Source organism: Mus musculus, chromosome 6, assembly GCF_000001635.26.
Source record: "Mus musculus strain C57BL/6J chromosome 6, GRCm38.p6 C57BL/6J".
NCBI lineage: Eukaryota > Metazoa > Chordata > Mammalia > Rodentia > Muridae > Mus > Mus musculus.
The window spans coordinates 138,871,424-138,887,039 of record NC_000072.6 but is presented as its reverse complement, the minus strand read 5'-3'; the positions used below and the strand labels follow the sequence as shown (position 1 = coordinate 138,887,039).

At 36.6% G+C, this 15,616-nt stretch overlaps 1 long non-coding RNA gene across 1 annotated transcript in view; it reads right to left on the bottom strand.

The window, feature by feature from the left end:
• The window catches only part of Gm30583, a 19,090-nt gene extending 5,713 nt beyond the window's left edge, over positions 1–13,377 (bottom strand). Inside the window, exons 1-2 of the long non-coding RNA XR_378089.3 lie at positions 13,058–13,377; positions 7,649–7,816 (exon numbers count right to left, since the gene is read on the bottom strand). This is a non-coding gene — a long non-coding RNA (predicted gene, 30583). The remainder of the gene's footprint in view (positions 1–7,648; positions 7,817–13,057) is intronic.
• Positions 13,378–15,616: the final 2,239 nt, after the last annotated feature.

Below are 15,616 nucleotides of genomic sequence, written 5' to 3'. Positions count from 1 at the left end.
AGGAGCACTCCACCATTATTTAATATGCATTTTCTTCAGTTGTGGGTTTCTACATTATCTGACACTGCACTAAAGAGCTAATTATGTATGTGTGTGTATATATATATATATATATGTATATATATATATATGAATAAATGAAAAATATATGAAAATACTAAACTAAAATTCTAAAGCATGGGAAATCAAGGCAAGAATCAGGAGACATCATCATATGACCTTATAATTTCAATTAAATTTAATAAAATAAAAACAAACATGAAGATCTGTTGACTCTCTAGGGTAATTCTTTGTGTTGTCAAAACTAGAGTTCATCTGGTCACAATCAACTTATGTCCCCAAAGATATTGACCTCAGGCATTTCGGTCTGTACCATAAATGATATGGTTAATGTCTGACCATAACAGTTTGTCACAACCTGGAGAGCATCCATCATTCAGATGGGTAAAAGGGAAAATTACAGAAGAAACAATTTGCTCTAGGTTGTGCCTATAGATTAAACTCAGTGTACAGTGATCTGGGATGAAGTCAGAGAGAAAACTGCTTGAGTGTGTCAAATGTTTAAGCTCTAAGACCCTGAGAGGAATGAAACAAATTATTCTTCAATATATTAGCATCATTGTGCAGGCTCTTTACACTTAAGCCACAGCTAGAATCCAGAGTTCACTGCTATGAGAAAACATGCAAATATATTCCTATGCTGGAGTGACCCGTGTACATGCATGAGTCAGAAAGGGAGAGGGTGTCTTTTGAATTTTTCTCATTAAAGGGTTAAGAGAGTGAGGTAGAAGTAACATGTCCCTCATTCATTTTTTATATAAATGTGCAACATCTCAACTATTTCTCTATTGTCTTCCTTCTCAACTTCACTTCTGACTCCTGGTAAAATTACAGTGCAGGGCACCTAGTGGTTTATTTTATTCATTATAAATTCTCTTAGTGTGTCTCAAAAGTGCTTTGGAATGAAACAATAATACCCTTGTAATATATTACTTTTATACCATAGCTACATGGAAAATGGACATTTATTTTTGTTCATGTTGGGTGTCTTGAGCGTTAAGAAGAAACATCAACTAGAAACAGAAAGAAGCAGATTTAAGCCCCAGCATTAAGGAGAGGGCATCTTGTCTTGTTTCCCTATATTTCTTTGACTCTGTGGTAATGGCCTTTTAGTCCATTTCCATTCAATGATTTAGATATTTAGTGAAAGTAACTGACGAGAAAGTCAGACTTGCAAGAGAAGAGATTAGTGGCGGTTTTTGGAAACAAAACCAATTCATGCAATGTAATACCAATGAGAAATGATTCACATACCTATTTACAAATTATGTTTGTCTGTTGAAGAGTTAGAATTTGGAGTTGGATGAATATAGAGTAAATAAATGTCCACACCTTAATGTAAGAGGGATCAAATTCACCTTATACTCGTTCCCTTTTTCAAAATTACAAATGTAGAGAAACGAACAAGATATGTAAGACATAATACCACAGACTATCAAGGAACACTATCCCATATATCAATAAATTTATAATAAAAAGGGAAAGTACTATATAACATCTATGACAGGTAAGGTTGCCTCAAATATCAAATTTGATAATCATATAACATTTACTATGAAATGTGATTAAATTGGCACCTTTCTATGATTTTTTTTTCACTACAGCCTAGGAAAAACCTACACCTTAAATAGATGTACTGAGACTTTTTCAAGTATCTAAAATAGTTTCTTGAAAGAATTTATAAAGTCCTTAGTATTCTAAGGTAGTTTTTCCCATTTTAAAGTACCAGTGCTGCTCCTGATAGCATTGATAGAAACGTCTGCCTTAAAGATGTAGATAGGGCAAATATATTATTTGCACAATGATGCTGTGTCTCTAGGCATAGTTGGCATTCTAGAAGTATTATTATCACCATGAAAATATGAGTTTGAAGTATGCCTTGGTGTTACAGATCTGAGAGTTGAGCTTCCATTGATTCCAAACCAGACAACCTGTGGAAAGCAGCGTGTCAACCATGGAAAGCGACGACCTATAGAAAGCCTTAGTTTCCATAAGCCACTTTCTCTTATGGGGGGGGGGGGCGCTTGTTTTATGGCCCAGGCCATCTACTTTCATTCCACATATCAAGCTGGCATTGAATTGTCAATCCTCCTGCCTCAACCCCCAGAGTACTACTATTGCAGGCATGGTGGAACACACCTGTAATCACAGGCATTTTTAAAGTGCCAGGCATGAGATTGCCTGCATGTATATCCTATACATGTGATGTCCACAGAGACCAGCAGGAAATCTTGAATCTTCTGGAATTGGGATCACAAATGGTGACCTTGTGGTGCTGTGAACTAAATGCCAGTGCTGGTCCTCTGTAGTAGTAGCAAGTGCTGTTAACTACAAAACCGTTTATCCAGCATCTAAATCATTCTTATTCATTGTTTTTATGACAATATTTATAACTACTCTAATATATTTACTTATCTTATAAATATTTGGCTTATAAACCTCTATTGTAGACATATGTAAAGTGCCTGGGCCCTTGCAAATATACCAGCATATATTTATCTTACTTACTAGTATAACATATGTAACTTCTAAACTTTGCTTAACTTTAAGAACAAGAATATTAAGGAACTCTTCTGTGAAGTTTGGCATTAGACTGAAGGAGCTAACACTTCAGTTATTTCAAGTCCTTATGCATATTTAAAATCAATGAACCAGTTAATTATTGTATTGCAGCCAAATCTACTAAGATTTCTTTTCACATGACCAATTTAATGTTTGAATTTATTAATTAAAAATAATTAGAAAATCATTTAGTTAAAATAAAAACCTCTCATATGAATTCAAATGCCCAAAGTCACAGCAAATAGTGCCTGTGGATTAATATCAGTTGTTCTGATTGCTAAGAGACGTGGTTTGAATTATAATTCTGTCATTTGCAAACTACTAGCTTTGAAAAACAATTTTAGTCTCTTTGTTTCTTCTTCTATAAGATAGAAATAATATTGAATAAATTCTCACTAAGTTCCCATAGGGCTTGCTGAATAGATAAGCTTCTAATGAATATTCAGTATATAGTATCTGTTTCTGTAATTATCATTATGTTTGTAATACAGCAATATACTATGTTACATGAAAACGGAAAAAGTATATCTGGAAGTGTGGCTTCTTAAACATATTTAAAATTACATTTTTGTCCTTATATGTACAGATTAAATTGTATGTACTGTGTTCCACTGATGTTTAGAAGTCTACGAATATTGTTGTAAAAATTAACTAAATTTTTAAAAACTTCATTGCATACTTATAATTTTTCAATAAAAGTGCTTAATATCCATTCTTTCTGCACTTTTCAAGAATAAATACTTCATTACTAGTTATAGTTGCCTTAGTATACAATAGCCTTCTTGACCTTATTTCTTCTGTGTTTTAACATTTCAAGAAATATTCCTCATTGTTCTCCCCTTATTCACTATAATCAGTGATAATGATGAATCTATTGTATTATTCCATGAAATCATCTTTTTTTTTTAACATTCCATAAGAGAGGGATTTCAAGTAGTATTAACTTTCTGTCCCTGGTCCCTGTCACTTAGCCTAATATCTTATTTGTTCTTTCATTGTGCTGCAAATGGCAGAACACAGACAAACCATTAGCATTTCCTCGAGTTAATATAGTGTAGACTCTTCCTCACTCACTCATTGCTGAACACATAATGATTCTTTATATAGAACTACCATTTACAGGAGAGTGCAAATCTTCCTGTAACATACATATTTTATTGCAGTAAATGGTATACCTTTGCTCAGGTTGCTGCATCATATACTTAAATTTCTTGTTATGATTAGGATTTTTAACACTAAGTTAAAGAAAGTTTCAAAATTGGGCATCAGTATTATTTAAGATCTTAAATGAAAAGCTTTCTGTACTCCTCCATTCACTAAGATGTTTGCAATGGATTTGTTTTGTAGGGTCTTTATTGTGTTTCTCCTATAGCTAATTTATAGAGTTACCTTTATCATGAAATAGCATTGTCATTATTATCTGCCAATGAGATGCATTACTTTGAATCATATTCATTCAATGTTGAGCCATCCTTGCATACCTGAGATCAAACATTGACTCATGGTGAATAATCTTTTTTATTGGATATTTTCTTTATTTACATTTCAAATGTTATTCCCTTTCCTGGTTTCCCCCTTTGAAAAACACCCTTGCCCTATCCTCTCCCCCTCCCCCTGCTCACCAACCTACCCACTCCTGCTTCCTGGCCCTGGCATTCTCCTATACTGGGGCATAGAACCTTCACAAGACCAAGGGCCTCTCCTCCCATTGATGTCCAACTAGGCCATCCTTTGCTGCATATGCAGCTGGAGCCATAAGTCCCACTGTGTGTGTTCTTTGGTTGGTGGTTTAGTCCCTGGGAGCTCTGGGGTTACTGGCTAGTTTATATTGATGTTCCTCCTATGGGGCTGCAAACCCCTTCAGCTTCTTGGGTCCTTTCTCTAGCTCCTTCATTGGGGACCCTATGCTCAGTCCAATGGATGGCTATGAGCATCCACCTCTGTATCTGTGAGGCACTGGCAGAGCCTCTCAGGAGAGAGCAGTATCAGGATCCTGTCAGCAAGCACTTGTTGGCATCCACAACAGTGTCTGAAGTTGGTGATTGTAAATGGGATGGATGGTGAGTCAGTCTCTAGATGGTCATTTCTTCAATCTCTACTCCACACTTTGTAACTCCTTCCATGGGTGTTTTGTTCCCCTTTCTTAGATGTATAGAAGTATCCACACTATGGTCTTCCTTCTTCTTGAGTTTTATATGGTTTGTGAATTGTATCTTGGGTACTCCGAGCTTCTGGGCTAATATCCACTTATCATTGAGTACATATCATGTGTGTTCTTTTGTGATTCGGTTACCTCACTCAGGATGATATACTCCAGATCCATCCATTTGTTTACAAATTTCATAAATTCATTGTTTTTAATAGATGAGTAGCCGGGTGTGGTGTCTTACGCCTTTAATCCCAGCACGTGGGAGGCAGAGGCAGGCAGATTTTTGTTCTACTTCTATGTCATATGTTCCCTGCTATTTCCATGGCATTGTTTTAACTAGTTCCTCTAACTTGATAAAGCTTGTGCATGTGTTAACCAGTCAATCTAAATGTTTGGTACCTTTTGTCCTTGGTCTTTACCGCAGACATTGATTACTTCCTAGTTTGCATCTGTGTCATCTTTAGGCTTTTGTTGTTGTTGTTGTTGTTGTTGTTACTTTAGCTTCCACCATGATATAATGGTCGATTACTGTAGCCATTGCAGAGATAGCTCGGTGCTTAAAAGTACTCCCAAATTTTCAAGTCATGCAAACACCTTAATTACAGCTAAGCAGTATCTGATGCCCTCTGCAAGTCACCTCCTTTTTCAGTTCACAATTATGTGGCATGTTGGTAAAAAAAAATTCATGACAAATTTAATAATTTAAAATTTGACAAACAATATAATTCTCAAACATAGAACTATTCCTGGAGAATATACTATGTGCAGTACAGGCCTTTATTGAATGAAGTATTCTCTACATTTTAATTGTGTTCAATTTGATATGTATCTGTCTTCAATACTTTCCTATGATCTCTACATTGATGAAAATGGGAACTACCACCTCAAGGATTATACTGCAGTAAGACTCTTTAGATTCTCGGACATATTTTGTTGCCTAAATGTTAAATATGTGATTATATCCTCTTATTAAATTAACCTCCTTCTTATGTAATTGTCATAATTGTCTCTTTTTATAATTTTGATTCAAACTCAATTGTATCTAACTATAATTGCTTTGCCTTTGTTTTCCATTTGTAAAGAGTATCTATGATCTTCGTGCTTTCAGCCCATGTGTTCTTTCCTATCAAATGGGCTTCAGGTTAACGGAAGATCATGTGTGCTTGGTTTAACCAATTTAGCCATTCCATCTTTAAGCAAAATACTTGTCCCACTGACAACAAAAGGAATGTTGGGGAAGGATTTAAATTTTCAATCGTTTGCATTCATTGTGCAGTATCTCTGTTCTCTTAATATCCTATTTCTGGGTAATTAACTTTCTCCCATAGTAAGTTTGATCCATTGCATTTCTGAATTATCAATGTATATCTTCTTCAACTGTACTTCTTATCTAACTATGGCAGCTGTAAACATCATGTTCTTTCATATGCTAAGCATCATAATAGAGATATGTGCCTAGGAAGTTTCATTATGTGATTAGAGACTATTCTAAATTCAGTCATGAATTTACCTTTACCGATTAGTTTAACATTCCAAGGTTTTAATCTTACTTATTATTTCTTTGCTCTGGACACAGTTTTACTAGGAACATTGTTCTTTGTTGATAATTGCTTTTAACCATTTTTAATGTACCATCCCATGAAGTCCAGTTCTGCTGCTCAGTGTTTCAGAACATCATCATTTGTTATCCAGCTGCTTTCTCTTGGTACTTTCACAGTTTTCTCTATGTCGGGGATGTTTAAATATGATGTGTTATGTGTTCACTTTTCTGCACCTGGATATTTATGCTTTACTCCAGGTCTAGAAAGTTTTCTACTGTTTCCACTTTAAGTGTGTTTTCTACACTTCATTGTTCAAGCATATAATGAATATGTCATGAGCACCCTTCTCTCCCGACAATGGCACTCATTTGCTACATTTATGCCATTCTATTAATCTCATAAGTTTCCTTCATACCTTTTCATCCCCTTTCTTCTCCTGTAACTGTATATTTTCACATGATATTTTAGTGAAGAGATGTACTATTTGGCAAGATTAGTTCATTTGTGGGTTGTTTCTCTTCCAATTTTCATTTAGTAATTGAAAAGCTCAGCCCCAGCTATGTGTAAAATAACCTTATCGTTTGAAACTCTGAGTAATTTCTCTGAAATTATTTCTCTACCTATTCTTGTGTGTGTTTGTATCTGTGTGTATATATTCTATATGGTCTCAACATTTATCAAGCTTCATTAAAATCTATTTTTAAGCAATTGTCATACAGTTGGCTTAATCCATCTTTCTGTTACCATTTATTGTCAATATATATCATCCATTTGGTAAAATTATAGTTCTCTATAGTTGTTGGTCCTAGTGCCTATTTATCTAGATTAGCTTACTTAAGAACTTAACTGCCCATTTGAGACCGAGTCTATGCAAAAGTTTTCTGAAAATCACCAGGTGTGAACCACTATGGCTGCTGCAGTACTACGGGTTTCCCAGAGCCCTGGAAAGCCATAGTTATTGGAGCTGGGGCTGGAATGCTTTGAGCCTTGAGGCCGCCCAACCTCAGACTGAAACCCCATGAGTGCCAAAATTGTAGCAGCATGTGAGCCACTTGAATCTATGGCTTCTACAGACTGTCTGGCTGTGTAGCTTATCTAGGCCACTGCAATTGGTTGTTGATCAGGTAAGTCAGAACTTGTTTGTCTGGCAATATCTGGAAGTGTTTCTTTGGTACAGCGTTGTGTCTAGAAGATCAAGTTGTGGGTACCTGTCTGACTCGGGACTATCATTTGTCATAGTCTTCATTCCTTTGTTTCTACTGGGTGGTTGGTGATGCTCGGCCCCTTAGGTTGGGTGAAAGTGAAGGAAGGATGTCAGGAGGAATGAAAAACTTACCTTGCTTTTCATTCCAGTTTGTCTCTTGTTATTTTGCTATTGACAGGTACTGTGACCTCATTTCTGTTCTCCTTTGAAGATACATTTGTGTGAGAGAGGGCAATATGAGGCATTGTATGGAAGTAATGAGTAGAGTCCCATTCTTCCATCTTACTCTGCCCTTCAGAACTGAAACAAAAATACATTGAAAGCAATTAAGACAGTGTTATTGTATATTCAGAAATGTAGTCTAAATGCTTTCTTTTTATCACAGTATATTTTAATTATACCATTATAATACACGTACATTTGCTTTTACTGATTCCAATGTAACTATGGACAAGAGAATATTACTTAGACTCTTAATTTGGTAAGTTTAATATCTCAGTCTGCTGTCTAATCAGAGTCCTGCTTTAAAAGCCATCTCTTTGAGTGCATTTTCCTTGACTTTTGCATTGAAACAATGTATTTCCCATTCACTCTTCATTCCCACTCTCTTTTATAACACATGGTGGTTTAAAATGTGCATCATTATTTCTAATTTTCTATCCGTAAAGGTAATAAAGGTAATAAAAATAATAAAAGGAAAGAGTCTTTTAATGATGCGCTGCAACATTTAGACTTTCACTAGATACTTAAATCATTATTTTTAGAACTGTATATATTTACAGTTAATAGCTAAACAGAATGATAGCAGATTTTTTTCCCATTTTTCTGTGCATGTCATTTCTGAAGTGCATGGCTACCTTGACTTTTGAAAAACAGATACACATTTTCTTCAAGTGAAGCTAAAATATTGTAAGCTTATCAAAATTCCATTAAGTTTTAATGACTTTATAAGTGAGGGAAATATTCATAGCACTACACCTCCATCTGGGAACTGTAATAGTAACATTTAATGTTATCTTCTTTGGGGGTTCTCTGCCAAGTCCACCCTTGTATGTAGCCAATGCTGCACCCTATTTAATGGGGAGTGCAGTTGTTACTGTCACTTTCCAATCACATAACTAAAACTCAAACAGAACTAGAGAACTTGAGCACCACACAATTTACGGGACACAAGTAGATTTGAAGCCTCTATTGCAGGCTTGAACTCTAAGCTCTGTAGTTAAAACACATCTATTTTATAAAACCAAGGTATTCCATGCAATTATTTTAAAGCTGTGTGGCTTCCTACACTGTCTTTGCGATCCTGAGCATCTTGTATTGTAGCACATAATATTACATTTTAATCTTACAATTGATAGATCATATTTAATGATTCTTGCTCTTTTTTTCCTTGTCCTGACATTCAGAGCTTTATTTTTCCTGTGTAGTCAGGTGCTCTTTAATGGATCAGAGTGAGTTACAGAAGCAAAGCAGTTCAGCTTGGCACAAAGGTTAGAACTGTTTGGAGCCTTCATCTTTGCTGGTAACTGTTTTTCAAATGTGGAATTGCTTCAAAGAAACCTTGTTTTTGCACCGAGTTTTGGGATTCTCGATAGCTTTGTGCATTTCCATTTAGGTCTTCTTCACATCCCTAGTTTTAAAAGTTAAAACAACATCTGACTGTTTTTACTTTTGTGACTAAAATTGGACCTTCACGCCTTCCCTTGTAGTTTCAAGTTTGGCTTTTGTCAGTCACCTGTTTATATCCTTTCCCTACAGTTTTGAGTTTACAGCGATGCTTATGCTCAATTGGATTTGTAATTGTTATTATCCAACATAAAGATTACCATCATTTGATACCTGACTTACTTGGCTTTAATTTGTCACTTACACTGCTATTGAGTGCAATCTTAACCTTTACATCAGGACATTATTTCAGTCCTAAAATATTTTAAAGGGAAAACATTAATCCAGTCATCCAGTGTCTTGAAATCATTTTGAACTCATGTCTGTGTGTGCTGAGCAATATGGATCAGGCACCATTCCTCTGTACTTGGAGAATCTGCTTTGCCCTCACCATGTATCGATGGCTGTCCTTTGTCCATTATATATTTCTGTGACAGTCAAGAATCAGCTGTAAAAAAAATAGTAGATGTATTTCCAGGTTTTCTATTGACTTTCTACTTGCTAGTGTGTACTTTTTGCTACACTGTGCTTTACATAGATCTATGAGCTTGTGGCTACTTTATCATTGTGATGGATTTTGATGTTAGGGATTATTATGCAACCAGCTTTGTTCTTTTTCTTCAAATTTTCTTTGGCCATTTAAGATCTGGTAGTCCCCCATGAATAATGAAACTCTTCCTTGATTTCCATGGCATGTACTAGTTTGGTCATAGTTGAGTCACCTTCTTAAGTTTATTTTGAGCACTCTAGAGCTACTGCAGGTACCATTGTCACTTTGGTTTCTTTCCCAATGCTTTACATACTGTGTAGAAATTCTACGAATTTTATACATTTATATTACATTCTGAAGTTGCACTTTTTTCTAGTCATGATATTTTGAAGTGAAAGCTTCAGACTTTACTCTGTGTAAAGCTGTGTTACTTGCCAGGATATACATTTGACTTTCCTCCTCCTTCTGGTTTGATCTTATATCTCCTTTCTCTTGCTTAACTGCTTTCCTAAAATTCAGAGCACTGTTTTGATCAAAGTGAGCATCTTTGTCTTTCCCAGGTTGTCAACACATCAACATTTCATATTTAGTAATAAAGTTATCCTCCAGTGTTTCGTACACATCACTGATGCTCCTGATCTATTTCTTATTCATAACTGATTGAAACTTTCTAAAACAAGAAGAAACAGCTTGCATTTCTTAAAAAAATATTTTCTGCATCTATTGCTACATCATGAAAGCTAAATTTTCTTTGTGATATATCAGAATTACTCATTGTACATATAAAGCCACCTTTGAATTTCTCAAAAAAAATCTTGATTTCAATGCAAAATCCTTAAAGTGGTTTTAGATTTGGTTTGCCAATACTTTGTTGGAGACTTTTGCACCCAGAATAGTGTACTCCTCTGTGTCTGTGACAAACATCATTAAGAACTTAGAGAAAAGATGGTTTATTTTGGATTATAGATCCAGAGAGGAAGAAAGAAGGGAGAGAGAGAGAGAGAGAGAGAAAGAGAGAGAGAGAGAGAGAGAGAGAGAGAGAGAGAGAGAGAGAGAGAGAGAGAGAGAGCATTGGAAAGGCAAGGCAAAAGGGCCACAGAGCAGAATCTTCACAGAAAGAAGCTTTGGTAGGCTATAAATGTTCAAAGCTTGGCCTCAATAATGAATTTCTTCTAGCGAACTTCCACTTCCTGTATGTTCCATGAACTTCCCTAGCAGCACCACCAACTGAGAACAAGGGCTCAAACACACAAACCTATGAGTGATATGTCTTATTCAAATCTCAAGTCACATGACCATGGTGTTATAGCATACCTGCAATAGTCATAACCACTCAGGTCAGCTACAAGACAGCTCATCTTTGCGAAAACCCATCTGTAAACACACAGACCTCCCAGCTATTCCAGTACAACATTCATTGATTCATACAAACGTGTGAAGCAGAATTAAGTTACCTTCTCTGTGTTTCAGATCCCCATGGAAATAATAAAAATGGGGTTAAAAGTGGTGATTTGGGGGACTAAAGATGCTTGTCATATAAACCTGATAAAGTAAATGTGATCTCTGGAGCTCCTTTAATGGTGAAAGGAGAGAGGTGAGTTCACCAAGTTGTCCTCTGACTTCCACATGTGCACAGTGACAAGCGTGACCCCTGCCATGCACAAGCATCCGGGATAATAATAAATAATTGTTTTTGGCAAAATAAGAGAATCTGACTCATAGGATCATGGTAAGAATTAAATGAATTCATATTTTTAAATCTTGTAGTATATTTGTTGTTTGATGTGGGCTAAATGTCACTGTGTAAATATAATTCAGGAAAAGAAAATATGATAGCTTTGTTTAAATGAAAATTATAAACTAAAAAGGTCATTGTGCAGATATTTCTGGTTTAAAGTTGTATTCAAGTAAGAATCTTTTGAAAAACGCAACTTTAAGAATTCAGAAAATCTTTTATATTAGTATGAAAAGGTTTGAGTACAGAGTCGTATTTACTATCTGTCACCTGTGTGGTTATGTACTAACTGTTTATGGTACAGGGGACCTTTGACTATCAAGGCTTTGTGGTTAGGAAGACATGTCCCTGATAAGACAGAAACTTAAAGTGTCCATAGTTTTTGAAGCCTTTGTTTAGATATGAAGAGAAATTTAGAACAGAATGTCCTGAAGCTCTTCTGTATGTATATTAGAAATTAAAATTAAGTCAATCCAGGTGTTGTGGTACACATACAATCCCAGGACTCAGGAGGTTGAGGCAGGAGGCTTAAGAGTTTGATACCAGTCTAAGCTACACAATGAAACCTTTATCCAACAAGTGATGAATAAAACACACATTGGATATAAATGCATTTTCTATATAATATATAGTGTATATCATCTATAAAATAAGCATCAACAAATTTTTAAATAAATAAAACAATATCTAAAAGGGCTTTTTAGTTCTTATTTTTTCATATTGTAGATTTTTAACAAGCATTAGGAAAATATGTTTTTACAGTGAAATGCATTGTAATAATGATTGGCCCCCATATAGGTTTCAAATGGGCTACACCGTTTCTAAATCAGTTCACTGAAACAAAGATTACTTGAATGAGTTAATTATTTTACCTTCAGTTTTGTAGATGACAGGGACCTAAACCTAACACCAGAGGCCTGTTAGTTCTACGATGTTCTCATTGACTCTCATGACTGCATTTTTAATATTATTAGATAAAGCCAATCTTCATAAAGATATTCTTTAGGCTAAATTTTAATCTACGAGTTTATGATTAAAATGCTGGGGCCAGGGTGGTGAGAGATCTCAACATAAAAGGGAATTATTATTTACCCCGACACCCTCAGTTTGGGTTCCCCGTAACACAAATGATAGAAGGATAGAGAACTGTACACTCACACACACACACACTCACACACATACATGTACACACAGACACATTGTGTAAATACAACAGAAATACTAAATAAAGCAGAAGGTGTTATCCACACATTTAAACTACTACAAATTAGTTGATCTTTGCAGAGTGCAGGAAGAGAGCTGAAGCGGGGTCCCTGGTAGCCAAGGTCCTGCCTGCTCTGGAGTGTGCCCGTTGTTCCTCCTGCACTCTTTATCTGTCTTGTAACTGCAGCACCCAAATGAGGTTCCCTGTGCAAGTCATTATGTTAAGTACAGGGAGTGCTACATGTTTTCTTTAGTAAATGGTGTAAAAAACAAACAAAAAAATTGCTAATAGAGTTTCCTTATTTTCTATGCAATTCCCAACAAATATTTTCATGCTCCACAATGCTAAATACTAGCAATTATTTTCCTAAATCCGTTTCCCATCATATTACTGCATTTGTGTTCCCAAATTCGCATACATATTCAGAAATTAAGAAATCCAAGGTACCAGCGCACAAGCTCCACTTGAGGTCTCTGAGTGTCTGCCGAGCCCAGGAACCGTGGCAGGTGGAAGCACGCGAGCCCACACACCGTCCTCATCTCTGGAGCGGATCTCACCTCCGACTATTCTCCTCCATTAAAACACATTCAAACATAATTAGTGGAGCATTAACATGGAAGAAATTTTGTAATTGCCAGTTGTATTGTAGCCATGGTTACATCAAGGATTTATAGCGAGGAAGTCCCGGCTGGGCACGAACAAGCAGTTAGCAGGAACAGCAGTAAGGAAGTGTTTGTGTGGACTTGCAGGTGTGCTGACAGAAGCGTTTGCCAGGAAAGGGGGGGAAGGACAGAAGAAGTGGGGGAAAGAAGTAGAAAGAGAATATTCGGTGACATTTAAGGTGCTAATATCTGGAAGTCAACCTTTAATTTGACAGCTTTTAGTGCTACTTAGTTTCATTCATCCAGGCGAGGCGGAGGAAATTTGAAGCACCTTTGAATTATCACGTTTTTCCACGGAGCCTTAGGCCTGTGTGGAATACTCGCGCCATACCTCTTCCCTCACTGACCACTTTTTTTTTTTTTTCCAGGTCAGTTGAAGTAAAACTTTCATTCCCTTTCGCAGACAATTAATCTTTGGCTAATTGAAGCGGCGATGCTTCAGGATGGGTTTCAGTGGGGCCTCTAAATCTCATTTAGCAAAGTGAATTCAAGGCACACGCCGCACCTAATGATGTGACAGGTGGACCGCACGGCAAGACAGCAGCCTTGCAAAAGTTGATTCTCATTAGACCCGCAGAGTCCCGCAGTCAGTTTTCTGATGGCTGAGGAACACTAATCGCATCTGTTTGCTGCTGGGTGGGATGGGGGGAGGCGGTGAACTTGGAAGGGGGAATGAAGGGAAGAAAATCAGAGGATGGGCAACATTCTCTGCCATTCTTCCACGTTTAATATCCTTGACTCCTGCCCAAAAACCCAGCAGGTCTACCGCCCACCAAGCGCTCAGCCTCCTTTCTGCTGACTCCAACCGGGTGCACCCTTTTCCTAATTAACTAAAATGGCTACGGAAAGCAGAGGCGGCCTTGTGTTGGGTGAACCAATTATTTTGAAGGGTATTAAGTCATCAGGTTTACTTTTATCTTGATTGCATTGTGGAAATCGTGCATAATTAATGGTGGGGGCTTATTAGGAAAATGATTAGGCAAATTACACAGGTGTCGGATGCATTTTTTATGATAAATTTGCTAGAACAATCCTGCAATTCCATCTGTTCAGCTCACATCAGAATGTCACTCGGAAGAAATTAATGGTGCAAGAGATATAGGAAGTTACCAGTGGCTCTGGTTGCAGATCTAGGTCTGCTGTGTATAAATACATAAACATATTAAATATATATGATCACCTAGCAATTTGCTAATAAGCATTTGATGGTACAGTTCAGTAAGTTCTTGTTTAATCTTCAAGTTGGTAATAGAAGGGAAACACATCAAACAAAAGAAGATCGCAGCTCACCAGTAGTCTGCGGTGTAAATGATGCAATATCAATGTAAATAATAATAACCACAGCTATAATGACTCTTTGTATTGCGAAATGGTTGCTGATGGGCATTCAGCTTCCTACTAGCTCGAGTCCTTGAAATTGTTTCCTCCTTGTGGACGGCTATCACCTTTTCAGTTTCGTTTAAAATGTAAATGCAATTACTTTGCCAGGCGCACTTTATCTGCCAGAAATTGTATGTTACCTCGGCTAGTCCACACTTACTTGAATTGTTTATGATCCAACAGGTCAACTTGAAGAGAGAAGGTATAGGCCAGTGGTATTATGTTTGTGTAGCAAGTATGTGGCCATAAGTTCGAGACCCAGAACCATACAAACAAAAATAAGATAGCGAATAAAATGAAAAGAGCCAGCTTTCTCCTGCAATTCCAGAAGAGTTATCAGCCATACCTGTCCTCATCCACAGAAATATATGTGCATTAATGTGCTGTCTCCAACTTTCCTATGCTAAAACAAGATGTACATTTATAAACTGAACTACAGATACTTTGTATAAACACACATACACACACCCACACAAGAGAAAGAGAGGGCTGTCTTTAACAATTTGTCAGATCTATATTTTAATCACTAATCATTAAAAGTCATCAACTCTTAAATCACATTTTAACTAACAGCATCAGAAAATGCTTTACAAATTATTGAACAATGCGGCATCACTTTATGGTCTTGGGGGAATTCAAATTCCAAAACAACTCACAAGAAACTATGGAGGATTTTGACATTGGGGACAGTTGAGCTTCTTCATCCACTGAGCAGGTGGTTTGAACTGAAAGTGGAGAGGTGAGGTAATGATCTCATGCCAATGCAAAGGCTCCCATCGATTTTGCCTTTCTTACAATAACTTTAGTTCTTTGGCAGCATCATGAAGTTTAACACTCTACTTTGCTCAGTGCTACCACCTCTCCATGGCATTCCATCCCTTATGTCCACCCACTGGGACATCCTAGAATATTCCATAGCTAGATAATACTATTTACATCTGTACTTCTATATTCCTTACTGTGT